At 39.9% G+C, this 5,275-nt stretch overlaps 1 non-coding gene across 1 annotated transcript; it reads left to right on the top strand.

Annotated features, from left to right (window-relative positions):
- Positions 1-4,131: 4,131 nt before the first annotated feature.
- LOC112753101 (small nucleolar RNA R71) lies at positions 4,132-4,239 on the top strand. Its single transcript, XR_003177499.1, has one exon. It is a non-coding gene; the product is annotated as a small nucleolar RNA R71 (small nucleolar RNA).
- The last annotated feature ends 1,036 nt before the right edge of the window (positions 4,240-5,275 follow it).

The raw sequence follows: 5,275 nt of genomic DNA, 5'->3' as shown, positions 1-5,275 counted from the left end.
TGTAAATTGGGGTTTTGAAAGTAAGGAACAAGTAATTTAAACGATAAATAAATAACTGTAAAATAAACTCTTGGCAAGGTATGAGAATTTGGAATTTCTATCCTAGTTATCCTTATCAGGTGTGATGAGAATTGGATTTTAATCCCACTTAGTTAAGTCAAGTGGACTAATTAGATTGATCCTCAAGTCCTAATCAATCCTTGTGGGAAGACTAGCTTTAGAGCGATCTAGATTAATTTGGAATCTGCCAATTTCAACCACTGCTGAGTTTGACAACTCAAGTGTTACCAATTACTTAACCAAAGATAAAAGGGAAAAAATATTTAAATTAAATTAAAGCATTCATAAATAGAATAAAACAATTATAAACTGAAATACCTTAAATAATATTAATTAAGAGAATCATAACATGAATGTAGCATAAGCCAAATTGAAAAGATAAATAATAATCAAAGGTATATAATAAAAGTAGAAAATAAATAAGAGGAACATTGAACTTGCACTTGAAGAGAAGTAATCCTAAAATTAAGAGAAATCCTAATCCTAAAACCTAAGAGAGAGGAGAGAACCTCTCCCTCTAAAAACTACATCTAAACTATCATAAGTGAATAATTGGAGGCCTCTCTAGAATGGATGCATTCCCCCACTTCATAACCTCTAATCTGTGCTTTCTGGACTTGGATCTGGGCCAAAAAGGGCTTTAGAAATTGCTGGGAGCGTTTTCTGTAATTTTTGGTGCGTGGCGTCTGTCACGCGTTTGCTTTGGTCACGCGTCCATGTCATCTGTGTTCTGCTCATGGCGCGCGTCCGCGTCAGTCACGCGTTCGCGTCGCTGTCTTTTCGCGCTAGGCATGCGGCCACGTCGTCCAGGCGTTCGCGTCGCTGCCAGTTTCTTCAAAAGCTCCATTTTGTGCTTTCCTTCCATTTTTGTATGTTTCCTTTCCATCCTTTAAGTCATTCCTGCCTTAGAAGATCTGAAACTACTTAACACACAAATTACGGCATCGAATGGAAATAAAAGGTAATTAAAATAAATAATTTCAAAGCATAGGAAACATGTATTTCACAAATATCACATAATAAGGAAGGAAAAGTAAAACCATGCAATTTTCATGAATAAGTGGGTGAAGGATTGAATAAATCTCTTGAATTGAGCATAATATATATCATAAAATATGGGTTTATCAGGCGTTCATCTCCTTGCATCTTGGGCAAGTTGAATGCCAACCTTACATTTTCCGGACTGAAATCTAAGTATTTCCCCCGAACCATTGTCAGCCAATTCTTTGGGTCTGAGTTCACACTTTGATCATGGTTCTTGGTAATCCATGCATTGGCATAGAACTCTTGAACCATTAAGATTCCAACTTGTTGAATGGGGTTGGTGAGGATTTCCCAACCTCTTCTTCGAATCCCATGTCGGATCTCCGGGTATTCACCCTTTTTAAGCTTGAAAGGGACCTCGGGGATCACCTTCTTCTTAGCCACAACTTCATAGAAGTGATCTTGATGCACCCTTGAGATGAATCTCTCCATCTCCTATGACTCGGAGGTAGAAACATTTGCCTTCTCTTTCCTCTTTCTAGAGGTTTCTCCGGCCTTAGGTGCCATAAATGGTTATGGAAAAACAAAAAGCAACGCTTTTACCACACCAAACTTAGAAGGTTTGCTCGTCCTCGAGCAAAAGAAGAAGGAAGAGAGTAGAGGAAGAAGAAATAGAGGAGATGGAGGGGGGTTAGTGTTTCGGCCAAGAGGGAGAAGTAGTGTTTAAGATGTGTGAAAATGAAGGGGTGAAGATGGGTTTATATAGAAGTGGGGAGAGGGTAAGGTTCGGCCATGTAGGGGTGGGTTTGGGAGGGAAAGTGGTTTGAATTTGAATGGTGAGGTAGGTGGGGTTTATGATGGATGTGGATTGGTGAAGGGTTTATGGAGAAGAGGGTAGGATTTGATAGGTGAGGGGTTTTTTGGGAAGAGGTATTGAGGTTGGTGGGGATCCTGTGGGGTCCACAGATCCTGAGGTGTCAAAGATTTCTCATCCCTGCACCAATTAGGCTTGCAAAATGCCCTTTGCTGCCAATCCTGGCGTTAAACGCCAGGTTGCTGCCCATTTCTGGCGTTTAACGCCAGCTTCTTGCCCTTTTCTGGCGTTAAACGCCAGTCTGGTGCCCATTTCTGGCGTTAAACGCCCAGAATGGTGCCAGACTGGGCGTTTAACGCCCATTCTGCTGCCCTTACTGGCGTTTAAACGCGAGTAGGCTTCTCCTCCAGGGTGTGCTATTTTTCATTTTGTTTTTCAGTTTGTTTTTGCTTTTTCTATTGTTTTTGTGACTTCTCATGATCATCAACCTACAGAAAACATAAAATAACAATGGAAAAAAAAATTTAACATAGATAAGTAAAATTGGGTTGCCTCCCAACAAGCGCTTCTTTAATGTCAGTAGCTTGACAGTGAGTTCTCACGGAGCCTCACAGATACTCAGAGGATGAAGATGGCCTCTTAACACCAAACTTAGAGTTTGGTTGTGGCCTCCCAACACCAAACTTGGAGTTTGAATGTGGGGGTTTTGTTTGACTCTGTATTGAGAGAAGCTTTTCATGCTTCTTCTCCATGGTTACAGAGGGGGATCCTTGAGCTTTAAACACAAGGGAGTCCTCATTCACTTGAAGGACCAATTCTCTTCTGTCAACATCAATCACAGCTTTTGCTATGGCTAGGAAGGGTCTGCCAAGGATGATGGATTCATCCATATACTTCCCAGTGTCTAGGATTATGAAATCAGCAGGGATGTAGTGGTCTTCAACCTTTACCAAGACATCCTCTACAAGTCCATAAGCCTGTTTCCTTGAATTGTCTACCATCTCTAGTGAGATTCTTGCAGCTTGTACCTCAAGGATCCCTAGCTTCTCCATTACAGAGAGAGGCATGATGTTTATGCTTGACCCTAGGTCACACAGAGCCTTCTCAAATGTCATGGTGCCTATGGTACAAGGTATTGAGAACTTTCCAGGATCCTGTCTCTTTTGAGGTAATCTCTGCCTAGTCAAATCATCAAGTTCTTTGGTGAGCGAGGGGGGTTCATCCTCCCAAGTTTCATTACCAAAAAACTTGGCATTTAACTGCATGATTGCTCCAAGGTACTTAGCAACTTGCTCTTCAGTAACATCTTCATCCTCTTCAGAGGAAGAATACTCATCAGAGCTTATGAATGGTAGAAGTAAATTCAATGGAATCTCTATGGTCTCAGTGTGAGCCTCAGATTCCCATGATTCCTTATTAGGGAACTCCTTGGAGGCCAGTGGATGCCCATTGAGGTCTTCCTCAGTGGAAATCACTGCCTTTTCCTCCTCTATGCATTCGGCCATGTGGGACGTGTTTATGGCCTTGCACCCTCCTTTTGGATTCTCTTCTGTATTGCTTGGAAGAGTACTAGGAGGGAGTTCAGTAACTTTCTTACTCAGCTGACCCACTTGTGCCTCTAAATTTCTAATGGAGGACCTTGTTTCAGTCATGAAACTTTGAGTGGTTTTAATTAAATCAGAGACTACAGTTGCTAATTCAGAGTGGTTCTGCTTAGAATTCACTGTTTGTTGCTGAGAAGATGATGGAAAAGGTTTGCCATTGCTAAACCTATTTCTTCCACCATTATTGTTGTTGAAGCCTTGTTGAGGCCTTTGTTGATCCTTCCATGAGAGGTTTAGATGATTTCTCCATGAAGGATTATAGGTGTTTCCATAGGATTCTCCCATGTAATTCACCTCTTCCATTGCTAGGTTCTCAGGATCATAAGCTTCTTCTTCAGATGAATCTTCTTTGGTACTGACTGTTGCTGCTTGCATTCCAGGTAGACTCTGAGAAATCATATTGACTTACTGAGTCAATATTTTGTTCTGAGCCAATATGGCATTCAGAGTATCAATCTCAAGAACTCTTTTATTCTGACTTGTCCCATTATTCACAGGATTCCTTTCAGAGGTGTACATGAATTGGTTATTTGCAACCATTTCAATGAGTTCCTGAGCTTCTGCAGGCGTCTTCTTCAGATGAAGAGATTCTCTAGCAGAGCTGTCCAATGACATCTTAGACAGTTCAGACAGACCATCATAGAAGATACCTATGATGCTCCATTCTGAAAGCATGTTAGAAGGACACCTTCTGATCAATTGCTTGTATCTTTCCCAAGCTTTATAGAGGGATTCACCATCCTTCTGTCTGAAGGTTTGGACTTCCACTCTAAGCTTGCTCGATTTTTGGGGTGGAAAGAACTTAGCCAAGAAGGCATTGACTAGCTTTTCCCAAGAGTTCAGGCTTTCTTTAGGTTGTGAATCCAACCATGTTCTAGCTCTGTCTCTTACAGCAAAGGGAAAGAGCATAAGCTTGTAGACCTCGGGATCAACCCCATTGGTCTTGACAGTGTCACAGATTTGCAAGAATTCAGCTAAGAACTGATGAGGATCTTCCAATGGAAGTCCATGAAACTTGCAATTCTGTTGCATCAGAGAAACTAATTGAGGCCTTAAGCTCAAAGTTGTTTGCTAAAATGGTAGGGATTGAGATGCTTCTCCCATAGAAGTCGGGAGTAGGTGCAGTAAAGTCACCAAGCACCTTCCTTGCATTGTTGGCATTGTTGTTGTTTTCGGCTGCCATGGCTTCTTCTTGTTTGAAAGTTTCTGTTAGGTCCTCTATAGAGAGTTGTACTTTAGCTTCTTTTAGCTTTCTCTTCAATGTTCTTTCAGGTTCAGGATCAGCTTCAACAAGAATGCCTTTGTCCTTGCTCCTGCTCATATGAAAAGAGTGGAGAAGAAAATATGGAATCCTCTATGTCACAGTATAGAGATTTCTTGAGGTGTCAGAGGAAAATAAAAATAGAAGGATGAGGTAAAGAAGAAAGAATTCGAACTTATCAAGAGAGACAGAGTTCGAATTGCTGAAAATAGAGAAGTGTTAGTCCTTTAAATAGAAGGATTTTAGAAGAGGGGAAGAATTTTCGAAATTAAAGTAAAAAGATTTTGAAATAATTAAAAGAATTTTTGAAATTTTGGTAAATGATTTTCGAAAACTAAGATTGGGAAAGAAATTAAGTGATTTTTGAAAAATATTTTGAAATTAGAAATAAAAAAGATATGATTGAAAAGATATGATTGAGAAAATATGATTGAGAATCAATTAAAATCTTTTTTAAATTAAAATTGATTACTTAACTAACAGGAAATTAAAAGATATGATTCTAGAATTAAAATTTGATCCTTTCTTAATAGGCAAGTAATAGCTTGAAAA

Source organism: Arachis hypogaea, chromosome 15, assembly GCF_003086295.3.
Source record: "Arachis hypogaea cultivar Tifrunner chromosome 15, arahy.Tifrunner.gnm2.J5K5, whole genome shotgun sequence".
Taxonomy (NCBI): Eukaryota; Viridiplantae; Streptophyta; class Magnoliopsida; order Fabales; family Fabaceae; genus Arachis; species Arachis hypogaea.
Note: the sequence above shows the minus strand (reverse complement) of the source record. Positions and strands in the feature narration are given on the sequence as shown.